Source organism: Rhinatrema bivittatum, chromosome 4 (assembly GCF_901001135.1).
Source record: "Rhinatrema bivittatum chromosome 4, aRhiBiv1.1, whole genome shotgun sequence".
In the NCBI taxonomy this organism is placed as follows: Eukaryota; Metazoa; Chordata; class Amphibia; order Gymnophiona; family Rhinatrematidae; genus Rhinatrema; species Rhinatrema bivittatum.
Genome location: NC_042618.1, coordinates 266,175,322 through 266,199,397, shown reverse-complemented (window position 1 = coordinate 266,199,397; position 24,076 = coordinate 266,175,322). Strand labels below are relative to the sequence as shown.

The 24,076-nt window shown below is 49.3% G+C and overlaps 1 protein-coding gene across 1 annotated transcript in view; it reads left to right on the top strand.

Moving 5' to 3' along the window:
- Positions 1–24,076, top strand: part of PPFIBP1 (PPFIA binding protein 1) — a 1,178,807-nt gene that overhangs the window by 473,968 nt on the left and 680,763 nt on the right. The gene's annotated exons all lie outside the window — the stretch shown is intronic.

The following is a 24,076-nucleotide window of genomic DNA, read 5'->3' as shown; positions in this document are numbered from 1 at the left end:
GCCCAATGGGAGGAGGCCCTGGGAGTTCCAGGCCAGGGCCGGTCTCAGCCCAGTTTGACTGCCAGTTCCTCAGGGAACACCCCGAACCTAGCACGCCGCAGTGAGCAGCCAGGGATCCCTACAGACCTGGTGCCCCTATGGCTACAACCTGCTTCGCTCTTCTGGGTGGAATTATTCAAGGGGATTCATGCCTTCGTCAAGATGCAGTCTGATCCCCGACCGGACCCATACGTACTGGATGACCCTGCCCCGGGACCCTCAAGACCTACGCATGGCCACCCGCCGCCCGGAAGCCTCACTTATATGGACTCTGATTACTCCGAGTAAGATGGCGAACCCCCCGAAGAGGGAGAACTCCCCTCTGGGATAGAACCGTATCGAACCATGAGACGCTTTTTTCCTAAGGAGGATCTTCCAGACCTGGTCTCTGAATGCCTGTCTGAGCTGGCTATCCCGGGCCAATGCCCCCCAGGGGAACCTAGGATGAACCCCCTGCTAGAGGGCCTGCGTCAAACGGCTCCCCATTTTCCCCTTCTACAAGCAGCACAGCAGTTAATCGATCTGGAGTGGAATGCGCCGGAGGCTTCATTCAAAGGGGGTCGGGCTTTGTCTAGCATTGTTTTTTTGTCTAGCATTGTTTTTTTGTCTAGCATTGTCTAGCATTTTTTTGTCTAGCATTTGTCTTTGTCTAGCATTGTTGATTTATATATTTATCTCTCTCTAATTGTTTCTTAGTTTAAACTCTGTACTGTCTTCCATTGCCCAGGTTTTATGCTCCCTGTTTAATGTAACTTTACTTTCTACCTTGATGTTAATTGGTTTCCCCTCAGTTACATTGTAAACCGGTACGATAAGACCTAGTCTTGAGCATCGGTATAGTAAAAGAAATTAATTAAATAAATAATAAATGTACCCCCTAGACCCGGCAACCAAGGAGCTGCTGGCGTGCCCGATGGTAGACGCCATAGTTAGCGCAATTGTGAAGCGCACCACCATTCCGGTGGAGGGAGGGGCGGCCCTCAAGGATGCACATGACCGGCGCATGGACGCCATTCTGAAACAAGCCTTTGAGGTGGCAGCCATGTCCCTACGAATTGCGATCTGCTGCACCGTGGTGAGGCGCTCCTGCATATCACAAGCCAGGAACAACACCCCGGGAGAAGAAATGGAATCAGCCCCCTCGTTCCTCACTGACGCTGCCTCCGACCTTGTCCGCACGGCAGCCAAGGGAGTGTCGTCCTCAGTGGCAGCCAGAAGACACCTCTGGCTACGAAATTGGTCAGCTGACTCCTCCTCCAAGATTCGCCTTACAAGAATGCCCTTTAAGGGATCCCTCCTGTTCGGCAGTGACCTCGAGAAACTGGCTAATAAATGGGGCGCATCTCCATTACCCCGTCTACCGGAAGACAGGTCAAGGAGGACCCAGCGCCCTTTTCCTAGACCATCCAGAGGTAGAAGCTCTCAACGCTTCAATCCTTACAGGGCTCGCTACCAAGCACCTCGTCCTCAGACCAGGAACCAGTCCTTTCGGACCAGGCACAACAAGAGGGGAGCCGGCTAGGGTCGGGTCCCAGCCGCACCCCACAATGAGAATCAGCCGACCCATCTGGGGGAAGAAGCCATAGGGGGCAGGCTTAACCTTATTTTACCGCAGGTGGGTCGAGATTACTTTGGACCAGTGGGTCCTCGCCATTGTCCGGGAAGGGTATTACCTGGACTTCCTTCATCTCCCTCCGGACAAGTTTGTGGAATCGCCTTGTCCACCCCCTCAAGAAGGCGGCGCTGGCAGCTACCTTGGAGAGACTCCGGTCCCTAAAAGCCATAATCCCAGTGCCTGCATGGGACATAAATTCTGGGCATTACTCCATTTATTTCATTGTTCCCAAGAAGGGGGGCACTTTCAGACCCATCCTGGACCTCAAGTCAGTCAACCGGCACTTACGGGTCCCAGGATTTCGCATGGAAACTCTGCGGTCGGTCCGAAGTGCAATACAGCCAGGGGAGTATCTCACATCCCTGGATCTCTCAGAGGCCTATTTGCATATCCCAATTCATCGGGATCACCAGCGTTATTTACACTTCAAAGTCCTGGATCAGCACTTTCAGTTCCGGGCTCTACCCTTCGGGTTAGCCACCGCGCCACGGACCTTTACCAAGGTAATAGTAGTGGTGGCGGCGTCACTCAGGAAGGAAGGCATTCTCGTCCATCCCTACCTAGATGATTGGCTGATCAGGGCAAAGTCACCGGAGGAGAGCCACCAGGCAACCAACAGAGTTATATCTCTTCTGGAAAGCCTAGGATGGGTAGTCAACATACACAAGAGTTCCCTACAGCCTTCGCAGTCGCTGGAATACCTAGGTGTCTGATTCGACACCCAGGAAGACAAGATCAGCCTGACCTCCAAGAGGAAATTGAAACTTCGGTATCGCTTGCAGAATCTGCTACGCAACACTCGGCCCACAGCTTGGGATTACCTACAGGTCCTCGGCCTAATGGCCTCCACTCTGGAAGTGATACCATGGGCACGGGCTCATATGAGACCATTACAGCGCGCCCACGATTACAGAACTACACCGTGCATCTACCTCTACCGGCCAGAGTACGGAATCAGTTACAGTGATGGCTGCAGCCCGGCCACATGAGCCGGGGGTCAAGGATGTCCTCCCCAACCTGGACCCTGCTCACTACAGATGCCAGCCTGAGCGGCTGGGGAGCACACTGTGAAGAGCTAACTGCTCAGGGGCGGTGGAACAGAGAAGAGTCGGGGTGGAACATCAACCGTCTAGAGGCACGGGCAGTCAGGTTAGCCTGCCTGCGATTTGCCCACAGACTTCGAAACAGAGCAGTCAGAGTGATGTCGGACAACGCCACCACGGTGGCATACATCAACCGACAGGGCGGAACCAGAAGCCGACATGTATCCTTAGAAATAGCCCCCCTGATGGCTTGGGCGGAGGCGAATCTTCAGGACATCTCCGCCGTCCACATCGCCGGGAAGGACAATACCACGGCAGACTTCCTCAGCAGAGAAAGCCTAAACCCGGGGGAATGGCAGCTGTCGCCCACAGCTTTCCAGATGATTGTGGATCAGTGGGGGACTCCGGGCATGGACCTATTAGCGGACAGGTCCAACGCTCAAGTACCCAGATACTTCAGTCGCAGACGAGATCCTCTCTCCCACGGGATCGAAGCTCTGGTACAGCCATGGCCTCAGGGGATCCTGCTATATGCTTTTCCTCCATGGCCCCTGCTGGGCGCCATTATACACAAGATTCAGTGGCACAGAGGCCTAGTTCTTCTAGTGGCCCCGGACTGGCCAAGAAGACCCTGGTACGCAGACATGAGAAGACTGCTGGCAGAGAATCCACTACCCCTGCCTCCACACAGGGACCTGCTGTGGCAAGGTCCCATCCTCCACGAGGATCCAGCTCAATTCTCTCTTACGGTCTGGCCATTGAGAGGGCTAGACTGAAGAAAAGGGGATACTCAGGGCCGGTAATAGATACGCTCCTCCGAGCACGCAAATTCTCCACATCACTAACATATATAAGGATCTGGAGGGTATTTGAAGCCTGGTGCGACACTCACAGCACCAATCCACATGCTGCTAAAATCCCTATCATTTTGGATTTCCTGCAAGATGGACTTCCGAAGGGTCTGTCCCTCAATTCCATCAAGGTTCAGGTGGCAGCGCTATCCTGCTACGGTCCCAGGGGTGAAGGCAACAGCATTGCCACACACCCAGACGTTTCACGTTTCCTGAAAGGAGTCAAACACATTCGCCCGCCACTGAAGTGGTCAGTGCCCCTGTGGAACCTCAACCTAGTTGTGGAATTTCTAGCGGTAGCCGCCTTCAGACTCCTTCAAGGCCTGTCCCTCCGTTTGTTAACCTTGAAGATGGTGTTCCTGCTGGCCGTATGCTCAGCACGCTGCATCTCAGAGCTACAAGCACTGTCCTGCCGTGATCCGTTTCTCAGAATCATTCCAGAGGCTATCCATCTTCGCACGGTTCCTTCCTTCTTACCCAATGTAGTCTCACACTTCCACCTTAACCAAACCATATCCTTGCCTACCACGGAAGGTTTGAAGAAGTCGGAAGAAGGTTGAATACTACGCCATCTCGACATCGGCAGGCTGCTGTCCAGATACCTGGAAATGTAGGAAGCGGTACGAAAGACGGACCACCTGTTCGTCCTTCACAGCGGGAAGAAGCAAGAGGAAGCGGCCTCACGGGCAACCATCGCCCGCTGGATCAAAGAAGTTATCAAGGCGGCCTACGTAGAAGCGGGAAAACCACCACCACTACGGGTCAAGGCTCACTCTACCAGAGTGCAGGCGGCATCCTGGGCAGAAACTAGGATGCTGTCGCCGGCAGAGATATGTAAAGCGGGAACGTGGTCCTCCCTCCATACCTTCTCCAGATTCTATCGTCTGGACGTCCAGGCCAGGGAGGACACAGCATTTGCGAGGGCAATCCTAAATGGACCTCGGGCAGCCTCCCACCCAGTCCGGGAGTAGCTTTTGTACATCCCATTTGTTCTGAGTCCATCTGCTACACGCTAGGAAATGTAGAGATTACTTACCTGATAATCTTGTTTTCCTTAGTGTATGAAGATGGACTCAGCATCCCGTCCGGCTGCCGGTATACATGGGGATGCACCGACTCTTGGTAAGCCATGCTTTCTTATATAGGGCATCCACCCTGCCGGGTGTCGACGCCTTCCGGTTGAGAACACTGGCGGTCTCCAGCTACTATCAAACGGTTAGGGTAATCCTGTTCATTTAATTGATCGGTCAGTCACACATATATCCATAAAGCTTTTGCAAGGAAGATTACTGAGTTGCTGCACTTCCTGTGGGGGTATATGTACCCCGTGCTGACGTCAGATCTGTCTCCAACTGCTAGCAAGAGCACGCTATACCCATTTGTTCTGAGTCCATCTGCATACACTAAGGAGAACGAGATTATCAGGTAAGTAATCTCTACATTAAAGCTGCTAGAATATGACATAACGGTAGTAGATATATATTAAAAAGTATAGGGGATAGTGATGAGCCCTGAGGAATGCCAGAAGATAATGAGTAGTAGTCTGAACAATGATTATTGACTTGAATTTGTTGTTGATTAGTTAGAAAAGATTGAAACCAAGAAAGAACAGTTGACTGAATATCTAGGCATTTTAAACCCAACAGAAGTATGTGATGGTCCAAAGTGTCGAATGCTGCAGAAATATCTAAGGAAATAAGGATATAATCGGTATAGGTGTCAAATCCGCGAAATACTGTGTCAAAGCAAGAGAGTAGAAGTGTTTCTGTAGAATGGCCTTTTCTAAAGCCATGCTGCCCTGAGTGTAAAAGATCATTATTGGATAGAAAATCTGAAAATTGACGTAGGACCACTGATTTGATTAATTTGGCTAAGGATGGAATTAAGGCTATAGGCCTAAGGTTGTTAAGATCTAACTGGTCTTTCGATTTATTTTTTTGAATTGGTAAGATGGCAGTTGTTTTCAAATTGTTAGGAAAGATACCAGTTAGAAGTGATTGATTGATTGATTGATTGAATCTCCCAGCTTTTTTGCAAAATTTTTTAAATAGCTTTAATGTAGTATTGATCAAATAGTACATGCCCTAACATTTTAGCTTACCTTCCCCCTCCATACACTCCAAATAGAAACCTTTAATTATGCAAGTTGCTTTTACCTGCACAAAAAAATGTATAAACGTATACTGTTTATAGTTTTGAGGCTTCTGTTCATCAAGAACATTTTTCTTGGCATATTTCTCTGTACTGGGAACCTTTGAATATAAATCAATTACTGTTTGTTACTGACTTAAGAAACTAAAAATATTTTTTCAGGTTATTAAAAAAAAATATGCAAAAATGTTTTCCAAAATATTTTTATTATGTTTTATACTCTTTCAGTAGTTTGTCTATATAATAAAAGTTGAGGGAAATAGTATGTTAGAACATAAGATATATATACTGGGTCAGACCAAAGGTCCATCAAGCCCAGTATCCTGTTTCCAACAGTGGCCAATTCAAGTCACACATACCTGGCAAGTACCCAAACATTAGATAGATCACAAGCCACTATTGCTTATTATTATCATAGAAGTTTATGGATTTATTCTCTAGGAACTTATCCAAACCTTTTTTTAAACCCAGTTACACTAAATGTTGTAATCACATCCTCTGGCAATGAATGCCAGAGCTTAACTATGAGCTGAGTGAGAGAGAATTTCTTCAATCTGTTTTAAATGAGCTACTTGCTAACATCATGGTGTGCCCTCTGGTCCTTTTGTTCTCCTAGGACAAGCAGGATCGTAATCCTCATGGAGCCCGGAATGGAAAACTTTTGTCCAAGTTTCTAGGAACTTTATCTGGCACACTGAGCATGCCCAGCATGCTACTGTCGGCACTTCCAGTCCCAGGATTTTCCCACCGATTCCGGTGCTGGGCACCGAGCCTCCTCGTCCTCCTGTGGAGGCTCCGGTGACGCCTCCCCTGTTATCCGTGCTTTCATCGCCGGATTTTCAGGAGGAATTGGACCGCAAGGTTAAACAGGCGGTACTCCATGCCCTCCGGAGAGTTGAACCGCCCCTGGTGCTGGCCCCCTTACCGGGGTCGGAACCAGTGCCTGCGCTGCTTGCGCCCCTGCTGGAGAGTCTCAATGTCCTGTTGGGTGTCATACCAACACAGCCGATTGCCAGGGCCCCTTCGGCTCCTCTTCGGCCATAGAGATCACTCTCCAGAGTGATTCTAGTCCTCGGATCCTCCCAGGAAGAAGAAGTGCAACCACCCCCAAGGCTCACGAAGGTGCCCTCCACTCCCTGAGCTCGTTCCCGGGCCATCAGGAGTACCAGGGCCGCTGGTTCCCTCTGGGCCTCCGGTGCCATCGATGCCCCCAAGGCCTCCGGCACTGAGGTTACCCAGACAACCCTCAATGCCACTACCAAGTGGAATGGGCATTGGTCTCCCTCACTGAACCCCCGGGGATGTCAGTGAGGAGGATGGCACCATAGGACCTCAGGGCGGATGATTCTTCGGAGACCTCTTCCAAGGACTCCAACGATTTGTCTTCCAAGCCTTCCCTACTGGAGAGATGTTGCTCTCACCAAGAAGACCTCTCCTTCGCTGGCTTTGTTAGGGTGATGGCAGAAGCCATACCTTTCCAACTCCTCACGGAGGAGGACGCCATGCACAAAATGCTGGAGGTTCTCCAGTTTATGGATGTACCAAAGGAGGTGGTGGCTATCGCAATCCATGAGATTCTTTTAGAACTTCTCTACAGATCTGGGAGCATCTGGGTTCTGTCCCTCTGGTTAAACGGAAGACAGATTCCCTCTATCTGGTCCAGCACACCCTGGGCTTCCAAAATCGGCAGCTCCCCCACCAGTCTTTTTGTTGAGTCTGCCCTTAAAAAGGCGAAGAGATCCTGTATCCATTCATCCGCCCCCTCCAGGCCAAGAACACAGGACTCTGGATGCTTTGGATAGGAGAGATTTTCAAGGAGCGCAATGCTCCTTGGCTGTATTGCCTTCTACCATTTGTACATGTTCTACTACAACAGGAGCCTATGGATACAGGTTCAAGAGCTGGCGGAGAACCTACCTCAGCAGCAACAGGAGGCACTAGAGGCAGTGGATCAGAGGGCCCGGAAGCCGGAAAGCATGAGGTGAGGAACAACCTATGATATCTTTGAGATGTCAGCCAGGGTGTCAGCCACAGGCATTAGCGCCCATCGCATGGCCTGGCTTCGAGCCTCTGACCTTCGTCTGGAGGTTCAGGAGAAGTTTGTAGACCTACCCTGAACCGGAGAGAATCTATTTTGTGACAAGGTCAAGCATGCAGTAGCTCAGCTCAAGGACCACCACAAAACCTTGCAGCAGCTTTCGGCCAGTGCCTCCGACCTACAGTTTTCTGGGCACAGGTCTCTACGACCAGGACCTCGCAAGCCTTTTTACCACCAGAGAAGGTACTGTCCTCCAGCTACACATACCATGGCATCAAGTGCTAGAATCAGGGGCCGACCTCGCCAGCAGCGTACCCCCAGGCCCCAGCCAAAGCCGCAGACCAGCCCAGCTGTGGACTTTTGACTTGCAGCGAGAGAGCGGAGGGCAATTCCCAGTGCCTGTGGATCCTTGCCCACCGCTTGGAGGCCACCTGTGTCTGTTCGCAGAAACACGGTTACCACCTAAACTTCAAAACAGTCCCGGCAAACTCCCCACAACTCTCAATGTGGGACCCCTTGGGTCATCAGGCAGTCCTCTAGTCTGAACTCTCGACCTTGTTGAAAGCCGATGTGGTTGAACCCGTGCCCTGTGCTCAGCAGGTTCGAGGTTTTCTACTTAAGGTATTTTCTGATACCAAAGAAAACAGGCGGCCTCTGTCCCATTCTCAATCTCAGAGCCTTTAACAGGTTCCTGCACCAAGAACGCTTCAAGATGGTTTCCTTGGATGCCCTGATCCCTCTCCTTCACAATGGACACTAGCTCTGCTCTCTCAATCTGAAGGACGCTAACACCCATATAACCATATTCCCGCCTCACAGGAAGTTTCTCCGCTTCCTCATAGGCCACAGGCACCTCCAATACCGGGTGCTACCATTCAGCCTCGCCTCTGCCCCGAGGGTCTTCACGAAATGCCTGGCTGTAGTGGGTGCACACCTGCACCACAGTGGAGTGCACTTGTTCCCCTTCCTAGACGACTGCCTCATCAGAAGCTCCATGTAGGAGGGTGCTCTATGCTCCCTCTGCCTCACAGCCAAGGTGCTGTATCACTGGGGTTCGTAATCAATCTCCCCAAATCTCATCTCAGCCCATCCCAGTGGCTGACGTTTATCTGAGATATGACCCTCACCAGAGCATTTCTTCCACTGGACCGTGCCCAGAGTTGGAAAGTCTCTGCCAGGGTGCTACTCTGGTTTGTGGGGCACATGGCGGCTTTGGTACATGTTACCCCACTTGCCCAACTAGCCATGCGCGTCATGCAGTGGGACTCCGCTCTCAGTGGCTCCAAGCCACCCAGGCCCCATTGGTACAACCCAGGTCCCATCCAGTCCCCACTGGTACAAGTTACCTCATCGCTCCAGGCCTCTCTTTCCTTGTGGGAGAAGCTGCCCAACTTGGAAAGAGGTCTTGCCTTCCAAACACCATCTCCCCAAGTGGTACTGACCAGAGATACCGCCACTTGGGCTGGGGAGCACATGTGGACAGTCTCTGCAGGCAGGGCTTGTGGTCGGAACAGGAAGCGTGTTGTCAAATAAACTTCCTGGAGCTGCGAGCAATCAGGTATGCCCTCTCGGCGTTCCAGGATCACTTGGGCCACAAAGTAGCCTTGATCCAGACCGACAACCAAGTTGCGATGTGGTACGTAAACAAGCAGGGAGGGATGGGCTTCTTCCTGCTTTGCCAGGAGGTGGTGCAGATTTGGGCCTGGGCTCTGTCCAAGGGCATGCTCTAATGAGCAGTTTACCTTGCAGCGACAGACAATATAGTGGCGGACCGCTTGAGTCTGGGTTTCCGCCCCCACACGTAGTCACTCAACCCAACAGTTGCAGACAGGCTCTTCCACCTGTAGGGCAAGCCAGACGTGGATCTCTTTGCCTTCCCCTAGAATTACAAAGTGCCCCACTTCTGCCTCCTGTACAGGGAGGACAGGGAACCAGCTTCAGATGTCTTCACCCGGTTTTGGGGCAAGGGCCTCCTGTACGCGTATTCTCCACTCCTGATGGTGGGGAAGATGCTTGTGAAGATCCAGCAGGACAGGGGCACCATGATCCTGGTCTCCCCATATTGGCCATGGCAGATCTGGTTCCTGATCCTGCGAGACCTATCTATACAGGAGATCATATTTCTGGTCACGCAAGATCAGGACAGATTGCACCATCCGAACTTCTGGTAGCCGGCCCTCCCTGCCTGGATGTTGAAAGGGTAATCTTACAGTCCCTCGACCTCTCTGATAACATGTTGCAGGTACTGGTGGCTTCCCGAAAGCCTTCCACCAGGAAGTCTTACCGGTTGAAGTGGCACTTCACGACTGTTGGATTACTTGTGGTCCCTCTCGGAGTCTGGGCTACAGACCTCCTCAATCCGAGTCCACCTGAGTGCGATCAGCGTGTATCACTGGGGAAAAATGGTGCTCCAATTTCTGTGCAACCCTTGGTGGGCCGCTTCATGAAGGGCCTGTTGCGTCGTCCTGTTGTATCCTAGGACTGCAAGAGCTGGTGCGGCTCTTGCAGTCTCCTTTCATAGAAACAGAAACATAGAAATGACGGCAGAAGAAGACCAAACGGCCCATCTAGTCTGCCCAGCAAGCTACGCACTTTATCCATTTTTTTTTCCCTTTTTCTCTCTCCCACCTGTTACTATTGGCTTCCAGTACCCTCCAGCTCTAATTCCCCTCCACCCCACCACCAATTTAGAGAGCAGCGCCGTATCTGCATCCAAGTGACATCCAGCTCAATTAGGGGTAGCAACCGCTGTAACAAGCAGGCCACACCTTTGCCCCATACTCTTACCCACCCCTTTTTTTATTTTTTATTTTTTGTTTTTTTATTTTTTTTTAATTTTTGGAGATAGCAGCCCTCCATCCTTCCGCTCCGTGAAGGTGGAACACTAACTACTGGCCACTGGCATCCTGCTCCGTGAATGCCTCTGTGGCTACTGCCGCTCCGTGCAGTGTTTGAATGCCTCTGTGGCTACTGCCGCTCCGTGCAGTGTTTGAATGCCTCTGTGGCTACTGCCGCTCCGTGCAGTGTTTTGCTGCCTCCACTTTATTCACGCCCTCTAGACTTGATGGATCCACAGTGTTTATCCCACGCCCCTTTGAAGTCGTTCACAGTTTTAGACTTCACCACTTCCTCCGGAAGGGCCTTCCAGGCATCCACCACCCTTTCCGTGAAGAAATACTTCCTGCGAGCTTAAACATCTCACCTGGAAAGTCATTTTCCTGGTTGTGGACACCTCCGCTCGCAAGGTTAATGAGCTTCAGGCATTAGTAACGTATCTGCCCTATACGAAGTTCTTTCATGACAGGGGGGGGGGGGGGGGGTTTCTACGCACCTACCCTAAGTCCCCTGCCTAAGGTGGTGACTGATTTCCATCTATCGTTTTGCCCACCTTCTTTCAGAAGTCCCATTCCCACCCGGGTGAATGGGCTCTGAACAGCCTGGACTGCAAGCGTGCCCTTGCCTTTTTTATCTTGAGCGCACTGCAGCCCACAGGCAGTCACGTACTTTTTGTCTCCTTTGACAAAAGCAGACTGGGTGTTGCGGTGGACATGCAGACCCTGTCTAACTGGTTGGCGGACTGTACATCCTTCTGCTACGAGCAGGCGGGCCTTCCGTTTGGAGGCCGCGTCAAGGCTCACTTAGAGCCATGGTAGCGTTAGTGGCGCACTTTCATGCAATCCCTATCGCTGCGATCTACAAGGCTGCGACATGGAGCTCCCTATACACGTTCGCTTCCCATTACTGTTTGGACAAGGATGGTTGACGAGACAATACCTTTGGCCAGTCTGTCCTTCGTAATCTGTTCCAGGCATAAGAACCCAACCCTGCATACCTTGGGCCCAGTATTTGGTTCTTGCTGCAACCCATTGCATCCCACAGCACTTCTGTTATTGTGCCCGTTGGCACGTGGTTTAGTGCTGTTCGTCCTGTTATTGCCGGGGGCAGCGTGCAGCTTGGTATTCATCCATCTGTGAGGACTACCATCCTGCTTGTCCTAGGAGAAAGCAGAGTGGCTTACCTGGTGTTCTCCTAGGACAGCAGGATGTTAGTCATCAGGAAACCTGCCCACCACCACATGGAGTTGGGTTCGCTATCGGTTTGTTTTATTTTTCGCTCGTCTTTTCACTGAGATACAAGACTGAAGAGGGACTCCACATGGCCGCGCTGATAGTGCCAGTTTTCCGTGCCAGGCTCCATCTTATGAGGACTAACATCCTGCTGTCCTAGGAGAACATTTGTTACAGGTAAGCAAATCTGCTTCATCTGAGAGAGTAAATAGCTGATTTACATTAACTTGTTAAAGTCCTTTCATGATTTTATAGACTTCTATCATATCCTCCATCAGTCGTCTCTTCTCCAAACTGAACAGCCCTAACTTCTTTAGCCTTTCCTCATAGGGCAGCCGTTCCATGCCACTTATCATTTTGGCTGCCCTTCTCTACACTTTCTCCAGTGCAGCTAAATCCTTTTTGAGATGTGGTGACCAGAATTGCACACAGTATTCAAGGTTCACTCTCACCATGGAATGATAGAGGCATTATGACATTCTCCGTTTTATTTTCCATTCCCTTCTCAATTCCTAACATTGTTTGCTTTTTTGATTGTCACAGTACACTGGGACGACTATTTCAATGTATTATCCACTATGACGCCTAGATCTCTTCTGGGTGATAACTCGTAATATGTTGATATTTGTTATTGCCCTTGTTTCTTGTGAGGCAGAGAAGATGCTAATTTCAAAGTGAAAAAAGTTGAAACCGACTAGCATGTGTACAACAGGGATGCTAGAAGGAAGATTACGGTAACATGGAAATACAGTTGATGCCAGGTCAGTATGCAAAACATACCTTAAAGGAGTTGATGAACTACCTGGTAGAAGGAATGCAAAATTCTCCGAGGACAAGCAGGATGGTAGTCCTCACATATGAGTGACATCAGATGAAGCCTGGCACGGAAAACTTTTCAGTTTCTAGAAACTTTGACAGACACACTAAGCATGCCCAGCATGCCGCTGTTCACGCATGTTCCCTCTTCAGTCTCTCTTTTTCCACGAAGCTGAAGCCTCGTGGCTGTGGAGCTTGTGCTTTTTTGCTGTGCAAAATAAATTTTTTCTTTTCTTCCCAAGTCCTGTTGGGTCCCTCTGCGTGTTTTCAGGTCTTTTCTCACTGTATTGGTAAGATTTTGTAGGACTTAGCAGTCGATTCCCGACGGTGTCGCCTCCAGTGGCTGCCAGGCCTCAACCACATGCCGTGTTCTTTTTGCCATGGCATCATCCGGCTTCCACTGCTGCCCCAAGTGCCCCCCAGACCATGTCCATCACAGACCCTTACGAGGTCTGTGTCCTGTGCCTGGGGTCATCGCATGATGTCAGTGGCTGTGACCTTTGTGCTCAGATGACCCCCAAGGGTCGTTGGCATTGCCTGGACAAAATGGAGAAACTGGTGCTAAAAATTCGGAACCATTGACTTCGGCGTCCGGGACCTCAATGCTGCAAGGAAAGGGGTCTTGGCTAGACCCCCTCAGTATCTTCTTTGCTGTTGATCCCCAGTCCAGAGGTAGGGGCAGGGGACAGAGCAAGATCGATATCCTCGTGTTCCAGATTGGGTTCTTCTCCAACTCCATCGGTTCCGGAGAAGGACCGAGTTGAGCATCGGGAAAAGTCCAAGGAGCACCGACACCGGTCTTCCTCCTCGAAGAGGTCGGACCATGGGAAGTTAAAGATGGCTTCTGTGCCTCCCCCGAAGCAGTTCCGGGCGAAGAGTGTTGTCCCCTCCTGACACCCTGAAGAATCTTGGCGATCCCCACCAATACCGGTGGAGGATTTGGTCCCTCCCACCCCTCCACGATGCCAGAGGTGATCTGATTCTGCTGCCGCCTCCTCCTCCTCAAGCAGTCCTGTCCTCTGCAGCCTTTGAGGAGTTAGACTCGTGTGGCTGGTGGTTGGCTGGGCCTTGCAGGGCACAGATGCATCTCACACGGGTTGGGGAGCCCATATTTCAGGTTTCAGTGCCCAAGGCCATTAGTCCATTGAGGAGCGGTATTTCCAGTAAACTTCCTGGAGCTATGAACGATCCCTGAGGGCATTCCGGGAGTACTTGATCAACAAAGCAGTCCTGGTTCAAACTGACAATCAAGTGGTGATGTGGTATTTGACCAAGGAAGGGGGGACTTGCTTGTTCAAATAGTTCAGATTTGGTCCTGGGCAAGATCTCACAAGGGGCAACTTCCTTTGAGTCGTGTACCTCCCGGGGATGGTCAATATCCTGCCAGACTCATTGAGTAAATGGATCGATTCTGCTCCCTTGACTGAGCGGGCAGAGGATCGATGTTGAACGCCTTTTCAGGTCACTGGGGCACTGGTCTCCTGTATGCTTATCCTCCCCTGCCATTGGTCTTGAAATCACTTCAAAAGCTCCAACAGGACCGAGGCACCATAATCCTGATCATGCCCTTTTAGCCATGCCAGATTTGGTTCCCGCTTCTACGGGAACTGGCCTCACGTCCTCCGATCTGACTAGGGACTGCTGCAGACCTGTTCACGCAGGACCAGGGCAAGCTACGCCACTCCAACCTCCGAGCCTTATCCCTCATGGAATGGATGTTGAACGGGTGACCGTGCAGGCCCTGGGCCTTTTGTTTGGCGTGTCACGGGTTCTCTTGGAGTCCAGGAAGCCTTCCATGAGGAGATCTTACAATCTCAAATGGAAGAGGTTCTCGGTTTGGTGTGAAGGGCACAATCTGGATCCGTTCTCATGTTCCCACCAAAGCTTTTAGACTACCTGTTGTACCTCTCTAAGGCTGGCATGAAAAATACTTCGGTGAGAGTTCATTTCAGTGCCATCGGGGCATATCAGGGGATGGATGGCACATCCATTTCCACCCATCCACTTGTAGGGCATTTGATGCAAGGCTTGTTGCAACTTAAGCCTCCAACACGGCCCCCAGTGGTCTCTTGGGACCTCAATATGGTCTTGGCCCATCTCATGAGGGCTCCGTTTGTTTGAGCCCCTATGATCTTATGTTCTGAAGTACCTATCCTGGAAGGTCATCTTCTGGTGGTGGTCACCTCAGCTCGCAGGGTAAGTGAGCTTCAGGCTTTGGTGTCGTATCCGCCTTATACAAAATTTTGTCATAAGGTGGTCTTGCATGCACACCCGAAGTTCCTTCCAAAGGTGGTCACTGAATTCCATCTCAATTAATCCATTGTCTTGCCTACCTTTTTTCCAAGACCGCACGCTCACCAGGGTGAGCGTGCCCTGTACAGTCTGGATTGTAAAAGGGTCCTGGCCTTTTACCCGGAACGAACAGCACCTCACCGTCTGTCCAGTCAGCTCTAACTCTTTTGACAGAAATAGGTTGGGAGTCTGTGACCCATTGGCTAGTGGACTGTATTTCTTTTGGCTATTTTCAAGCGGGACTACAACTTGAAGGTCACATCAAGGCTCATTCAGTTCGGGTCATGTCAGTTTCGGTGGCTTTCATTCAAGAGATAAGCAGGACGGCAACCTGGACTTCTCTCCATACATTCACGCCTCATTATTGTCCTCTATCTGTTTCAGCCATGGAAACCCAACTCTTCCTATCTTGGGCCCTTTCTTTGTGTACAGGCTTTAGCAGCTCTAGTTGTGCACGTTTGCACCTGTTAAATGCTGCCTATGTTGGGAGTAGCCTGTAGCTACATATTCACCCATGTGTGAGGACTACCATCTTGCTTGTCCTTGGAGAAAGCAGAGTTGCTTATCTGTAACAGATGTTCTCCAAGGAAAGCAGGATGTTAGTACTGAAGAAATCACTCGCCACCCCGCATAGTTGGGTTTCTTTCGATTTCGCTTCTTCCACAAAGACGAATTACCAGCCCTTGTTTCCCAGACTCTGAAGATGCTGGGTATTCCAGGCACGGACCCTATGGCGGAACCAAAGAAGAATCCCATCTTGATGTCCCTTCGTAAGGCCTCATGCTACTTTCCAATGATAGAAGCCATCCAGGAACTGATTGACCTGGATTGGGATGCCCCGGAGGCCAGCTTCAAAGGGGGTTAGGCCTTGGAAGCCCTATAGCCCCTAGAACCAGCGACCAAGGAACACCTGCATTTCCCAAAAGTGGATGCTATGGTCTGTGCCGTCTCAAAGCGAACAACGATTCCCATTGAGGGAGGGGCTGCATTGAAGGATTCTCAGGACAGACGATTGGAATCCATCCTTAAGCAGGCCTTCGCAACAGCAATGACACTGCAGATTGCTTCCAGCTGCACACTGATGGCACGTTCCTGCTTGCTCCTCTCTCTCGAGGCAAATAACTCTGGAACGTATACCAGTGAGATGATGGAACCAGCAGCAGCTTACCTGACGGACGCAAGCTCAGACCTGGTGCGCACCTCAGCCAGGGGCGTTGCCTCGGTAGTAGCGGCCAGAAGACAACTATGGCTATGGAATTGGTCTGCGGACGCACATCTAAAGCGAATCTCACAAGAATGCCCTTCAAAGAGTTGCTCTTGTTCGGAAGCGAATTAGAGAAGTTAGCCAGCAAATGGGGCGAATCCCCAGTGCCTCGGCTACCAGAAGATATCTCAGCGTCCTTCCCCCAGAAGAACCAAGGGCGGAGGACTGCAGCGCTTTAGACCCTACAGGAACTCGCAGTTCCAGGCATCTGGTCCCTCCGGAAGTTCCCAGCCCTTTCGGAACAGACAGACCAAGAGGGGAGCAGGTCTGGGGGCAGGCTCCAGCCATGCTCCACAGTGAGAATGGGCTGACCTATCCACAGGAAGAGGAGATAGGGGGTTGACTTGCCCTCTTCTACCAAAGATGGGTCGAGATAAGTCAGACAAATGGGTACTAAATATCATTCGAGAAGGTTACTCTCTGAAGTTCGCAGCATCCCTCGAGACAGATTTATGATGTCACCCTGCCACTCCCACACCAAGAGACTGGCAGTTGAAAACACTCTAACAAGACTACTCAGCCTGCAGGCAATAACTCCGGTTCCCACGCCCCAACAAAATACAGGGCACTATTCCATCTATTTTATCGTTCCCAAGAAGGAAGGATCATTCCATCCCATCCTGGATATAAAGAACGTCATCTGTCATCTGCGGGTACTACACTTCCGTATGGAAACTCTTCACTTCGTAATAATGGCAGTACAACCGGGAGAGTTCCTAACCTCCCTGGACCTTTCTGAAGCCTACCTTCACATCCCAGTCCATCAGCATCACCAGCACTTCCTGTGCTTTGCGATACTGGGTCCACATTACCAGTTCCTAGCGCTACCCTTCGGCCTAGCAACCACCCCCAACAATCGTGGCAGCAACACTGAGGAAGGAAGGGATCCTGGTACACCCTTACCTGGACAACTGACTGATCAGGGTAAAGTCTTTGGAAGAGAGCCGGCAGGTGACCAGCAGAGTCAAGAGCCTACTGCAGGAACTCGGGTCGTGAACACGGGCAAGAGCAGTCTGCAGCCCTCTCAATTGCTACCTGGGGGCCCTTTTTGACACCAAACAGAACAAAGTCTTTCTCTCTCCTCCAAGGAGATAGAAACTGATGGAACAATTACGGCGATTAATGACCAAAGCATTCCCCAAGGTATGGGACTTTCTTCAAGTCCTCGGCCTCATGGCATCAACCCTGGAGGTTGTCCCGTGAACAAGGGCTCATATGCGACTGCTCCAGCGTGCCTTACTGTCACGATGGAACCCACTGTTCCAGGACTACTCAATTTGCCTCCAACTACCAGCAGAGGTACGTTCTCAGCTCCAGTGGTGGCTACAGGAAGACCACCTAAGCAGAGGAGTAAGCCTATCCCCACCGACCTGGACCTTGCTCACCACGGATACGAGCCTGCGAGGGTGGAGAGCCCACTGTCAGGAACTGATGGCCTAGAGACAATGGAATAAGGAAGAGGTGGAATGGAACATAAACCGCCTGGAAGCTCGAGCAGTCAGATTAGCGTGCCTGCGATTCAGCCACAAACTCCGAGACAAAGCAATTTGAGTAATGTCGGACAACGCGACAACGGTTGCTTACATCAACTGCCAGGGAGGAACCAGGAGCCAGCAGGTGTCTCTGGAGATAGACCCTCTCATGGCATGGGCGGAGATAAACCTACAAGGAATCTCGATCTCACATCGCAGGAAAAGACAACATCTCAGCAGACTTCCTCAGCAGAGAGAGCCTGGACCCGGGAGAATGGATGCTGTTGACCACAGCCTTTCAACTCATAGTAATTCGCTGGGGCCTCCCAGATATGGATCTACTGGCCACCTGTCTCAGTGCCCAAGTCCCCATGTTCTTCAGCTGCAGACGAGAGCCATACTTCCAAGGAATCGACGCTCTTATCCAGACTTTGCCAGGGGAAGACTTACTGTACGCCTTCCCCCCATGGCCACTACTGGGCAAGGTCATCCGCAAGATAGAACATCACAGGGGACTGGTTCTAATAGTGGACCTGGATTGGCCAAGACGACCATGGTACGCAGACATGCAAAGACTCCTTGTGGGTAACCCTCTGTGCCTACCTCCACACAGGGACGTTCTCCGGCAGGGCCCAATTCTCCACGAAGATCCGTCTCTATTCTCTCTTGCTGTCTGGCCCTTGAGAAGACTTGCCTGAAGAAGCACGGTTACTCAAAGGCTGAGATAGACACCTTGCTCCAAGCGCACAAGTTCTCCACATCCCTGTCATACATACGGATCTGGAGAATATTTGAAGCCTGGTGTAAGGACCGTGGGATACTCCCGCGGACAGCCAGATTCCCATGATTCTGGAGTTCCTACAGGATGGTGTGAAGAAGGGGTTATCACTCAACTCCCTCAAGGTCCAAGTAGCCACACTGGCCTGCTTCAGAGGCGAAGTAGACAGTATCTGGCTATCAACCCATCCGGACTTGTCCCGCTTCCTGAAAGGGGTTAAAAACTCCGACCACCCCTAAAGTGGCTAGTGCTTCTATGGAATCTCAATCTAGTATTAGACTTCCTAGCTGGGGATTCCTTCTGACCAATACGCGGTCTTTCACTATGCCTCTTAACGTTGAAGACTGTATTCCTGGTGGCAATATGTTCAGCTCATCGCATCTCCGAACTACAGGCACTGTCCTGTCGGGAACCATTCCTTAGGTTCACGCCTGGAACCATACAGCTGCACACCGTCCCCTCCTTCCTCCGAAAGTGGTTTCCGAGTTTCACTTGAACCAAACCATCTCACTACCATCTTCGGATGAACATAAGGACTTGGAAGACTCACGCCTTCTTTGCCATCTAAATGTTGGCAGACTCCTAGAATGATACCTGGAAAGATCGGAACTGGTGCGCAAAACAGATCGCTTGTTCGTCCTTCACAGCAGGAAAAAACAAGGAGGAGTGGCCTTGCGGGTGACCATAGCCCACTGGATCAAGGAAGTAATCAAGACAGCCTACATAGAGGCAGGGAAGTCCTTACCACTACAGGTTAAGGCTCATTCTACGAGGGCCCAGGCAGTTTCTTGGGCAGAATCCAAACTACTGTCGCCCGCCGAGATCTGTCGGGCGGCAACATGGTCCTCCATACACACCGTTTCCAGGTTCCACTGCCTGGATGATCAAGCCCGAGAAGACGCAGCCTTCACAAGGGCAGTACTAAGTAGGCCACGGGCAGCCTCCCGCCCTCTCCGGGAATAGCTTTTGTACATCCCATTGGTCCTGAGTCCATCTGGCTACACGCTAGGAAATGAAGAAATTACTTACCTGATAATTTCGTTTTCCTTAGTGTAGACAGATGGACTCAGCATCCCTCCCACAGCTGCCCCAGAAAAGGAGAAACTTGGATAGCAAACCTCAAGACTAAGCAAATACGAGTAAGTTCAAGACTCCCACTTTTGTCCAGTGTCAGAGTTAATTGGTTGAGTGCACTGGCTGTCTCCAGTTTCGAAATTAGATGAACCAGTTCAAGTTTTAATCAAGTTATTTAAGCAAAGATATATCCACAATGGTTTTCAAAGAGAATACTGAAGAGCTGAGGTTACTGCTCAGCTTTGAAATCTGACTCCATCTCCCATCTGCTAGCAGAAGAGCACTATACCCATTGGTCCTGAGTCCATCTGTCTACACTAAGGAAAACAAAATTATCAGGTAAATAATTTCTCCATTATACCATCTAAACCTCACAATAGACAGTCAAGGTGTAGATCTTTTATCTGCAAGAAAAGTCTCAAGATGGGAAGGATCATAAAAAATAAACTTGTTCTTATGAAATGTAACACAACACTGACATGGAAATTTAAGGAAGATTAATGCCCCTAAGGATAAAGCTCTAGCTTTTAACATCAAGAATTTTCTCCTTAACTGAGTACTTCTATCAACATCTGTAAATATCTGATTTTTTTTTAACACAAAAAAGAATATCCTTATTTTTTACATATTTCTGTAATACCAAATTCTTATCTTGTTAACTACAAAAAGTTACTAAAAGGGTAGCCCTAGTAGGAATGTCATCCATAGATGCCTCTAAAAAGAAGGTTTAATTAGGACTATTTCCTTGTAGCAGATCTAAATCACCTTCCTGTCCCTCAGAGCTAATTCTAGACAAAGGAATATAATATATCTTAGAAATTAACATCTCTTTACTAGAGGGAATTAGCAACCCTTCTCCTAAATATTTTCTAAACAATTCTATAGCGGATAGCAACCTAGTAATAGGAAAATTTAAGAGATGAAGAATCTTAGATCCCATCTCATTTTCTAAGTTTTTAAATTTTTTCCATTACAAGGCTGTCTTTAATAAAGCAAGTGTTCCTTGACTGTAGTGAGGCAATTTGGGAAGTTACAGAAGTAGAGTTAGCTTCCAAATTATGTAAATGGTCTCCATAATCCTGAAGGGTATTCTTAGTTTCAGTGGTAAAAGTCCCAAATTGAGCCATAGATTAATTTTTCCATATTGGTGACTTCCTTCGAAACATCTACAAGTTACATTCTTAGAGTCGGGGAATTCTAGATTGGGACTTCCTGGCATAGATAATCCTATAATCGGGGAATTTCCAGGCTCTTCATGAGCCACTATTGAATCACCCATTTGCATCTTGTCACGCTGGGAGTTATCAGCTACAGGGGGTAATGGATTTGTAACAATCATGGAATTGTCTTCCATAAACCCCGGAATTTGAGGCAATGAGTGTTGGCCAGGACTTTGTATAGACCTCGAAGAAAAGGAAACATCAAGTGTAGAATTCTGGGTAGACTGACTCATACTTCGTTTTAGGTGTGTATCCAAGGGTCCACTTATCATAGATGGAATTGGCGTAGATGTTGACACCTTGATTTTTCTTTTCCTGCCCATGGAGTTTTCAAACAGAGCTGGCCCAAAACACAACAAGGGGCGTGCGCCTTTGGCAGCGCACCGGCGGCTGTGCGCCGCAGCTTCCTGGGTTTTAACAGCTCTTTAGTCGCAGACAGATGACCTCACCGGGTTGGGGCTCAGGAAACTCTGTCTGCACACCTGCCTCGGCTGAGCGGTGTTTGTAGCAGTCTTCTAGCCCAGGGCTTTCAAAACCTGTCCTGGGGACCCCACAGCCAGTCGGGTATTCAGGATATCCACAATGAATATGCATGAGATAAATTTGCATATTGTGGAAACTCAGTATATGCAAATTTAACTCATGCATATTCATTGTGGATATTCAGAAAACCCGACTGGCTGTGGGGTCCCCAGGACATGTTTGGGAAGCTCTGCTCTAGCTGGTTCCTCCAGCGGGAGGTTGATCTCTCTAGTACACTCCCAAAATGTGCACTGCAGCCTCCTGGGTTTTAACAGCTTTTTAGTTGCGGGCAGATGACCTCACCAGAGGCAGGGCTCAGGAAACTCCATCTGCACTCCTGCCTCAGCTGAGCTGGGTTTGTGGCAATCCTCTAGCCGGCTCCTCCAGCGGGAGGACGATCTCTCCGGTATACTCCCACAGATTTTACAATTCAGTCACTCTTCGAGTAATTAATTTATAATGTGATACAGAAAAAAGTTTTAAAAGGTTGGGGGTTTTTTTGCTGATTTTTCCCATCATAAAGTCCAGCCAGATAGCTGACCAGTCCCCCAGCTACAATGACCCTCCTAAGATTTCGCCCACTTATGGCTTGAATCTCTTTCCCATACTTAGACCTAAGGGGGAAGGAGACATTATCACCCAGTTTTCTTATACCTCTCCTTCACCCTCCCCTTAGGGCTATATCTTCTCCCCTTCCTTTCCCCCCACCAGCTTCCTCTCTCTGCTCGTCAAGGCTCAAACCCCTCCCCTAGTTCTCTCTATCCCAGTTCTCTCCCCTCATCCCAGCAAGACCCTCTAGCTTTCTCTCTGTCTTTACCCCTTTTAGCAGAGGGTCCCCTTGGGCACCAGCTGCAGCTGGAAGGCACTAAGCAAGACATCCAGATGCTCGAGCAGACACTAAGCAAGACATCCAGATGCTGTTCCCTTAGCTGTTGTCTGGATTCTACAGTCTCCTGTGGCCTCCAGAATCCCCGTTGCAACCAGGACTGTCGATACCCTCTGTATCTTCAAGACCCTCGGAGCCCAGGGCCAGGGATTTCCACAGGCCTCATTCGCACAGGTGCCGTGACGGCCTCAGCGAGGAAGAAGGCCCTTACGATCCGTGGGGGGATGATTCTTCAGAGTCGTCTTCTGAGATCTCTGATGACCACTTGACAGAGTGCCACTGGAGGAAAAGTGTCTGTCTCCTCCAGAGGACCTCTCCTTTGCGGGTTTTATTAAGGCCATGGCTGATGCTATCCTCTTAAGCCTCATCAAGGAATACTTAAAAAAAAAAAAGGAAAAAGACCTCAGAACCATATATGCATTGGTATACAAGGAACATATAAAGCATATCAGTAGGTAATTCAGTCACCGGTCTTAAAAAACCTCCACTTTTAATTCTTTTATTCCAACTCTAATTCCAAAAATCTTATTTTACTGTTTTTTCTTTTTATGTAAAAAGGTTTATGAAATGTGCCTTATCAAATAGTCTTTGTGTGCCACCTTACCTTGTTGTCATCACACATCATTTCAGATCCTTCAGCCACAAAGCTAAACTCCTGAAAATAGTAAGATTGAATGCCCCAATGCAGACATTAGCCACCGTTTTGCCCAAAGGCTGTCTCAAGGCAATATTTTTAATCGCTGCAGTATTCCCCATGTCATCACAGCAACTTGAACCGCTGCTGCCACCTTGAACTTGAAGTGACAATAAGATAAGTTATAGTTATACATTCTAACAACAGATATTTCAACATTCAGTCAAACAGCATTGGGTTCATTTGCCATATGGTCTGTGCGTGCCACTTAGGTGGCACGCACAGACTATTTGATAAGGCATATTTCATAAACTTTTTTACATAAAAAGAAAAAAAACAGTAAAATACATTTTTGGAATTATGGCTCTTAGCAGAGACTTTCTTTGCAGCCTTGCCTTTATTTACAGTCACAAATTTTCCCCTTTTCCCTTAGGAAAGCACTCAGTAGGTACAGAATTTTCTTAAGGGCCCCTTCCTGTTCAGGAATACACACCAACAATCTTTTTTCTCTATTTCTGTGTTCTTCAGACAGGAGAAAACCATTAAAAAAAATCCTTGCTTGTCCTGTGCTAACTAACTTTTAAATCCCTCTCCATACAGGCAGAGCTATTCTCTTTAGCCTGTTTCAACTTTAAACATTTAGACTATAATTATTTCACTTTAAACTGGCTTTGCAGCCAGATCAGCAAACTTTTTTTTTCCTGTTTTCTCTCTGGGTGCTTCCATTGCACAAGTCCTCTTTAGTAAAACAAGTTCCCAAACAGTGAAAAATAATGTTTCCTCCTCTTTTCTTTCTCTCTTCCTCCCTTGATGGCTTGAGCACTACTCTGCTGCTATATATCTCAGACTCTTTTCTATACCCCAGTCTCTGCTCTGTACAACATTTAGAGCAACTAGGTTTCCAATCAGACTTCCTTTCCTTTCCTTTTGTTTTTCTCCTCCTGAGGCATGGATCTCTGGTTGTACTTAGTTTAGCAGAGAAATTCCCATTTTTGTTTTACATCATATTGGCACAACACATGAGTATGCAAGGTTTTTCTCTGTGCTTTTCATTTACAGTGCTTGAAATCTCCATGGTTCACATAGCATTCACCAACACAAAACATTTAACAATCTTATTTTCCAAGGACTGCCTCACCTCTCTACTCATGATGACGGTCTTCTTCTGGAGTTTCCAAGCCTCTCCCCTGCTCCCCTCTGAGCCTACATTATATCCTGCTCTGGGAGCTACCCTATACCCATAATGCTCTGTCTTAAGGTGGACTGGGGTCAGACAGCTGGGACCAATCCTTCACACTATTGTAAGATTTCTTA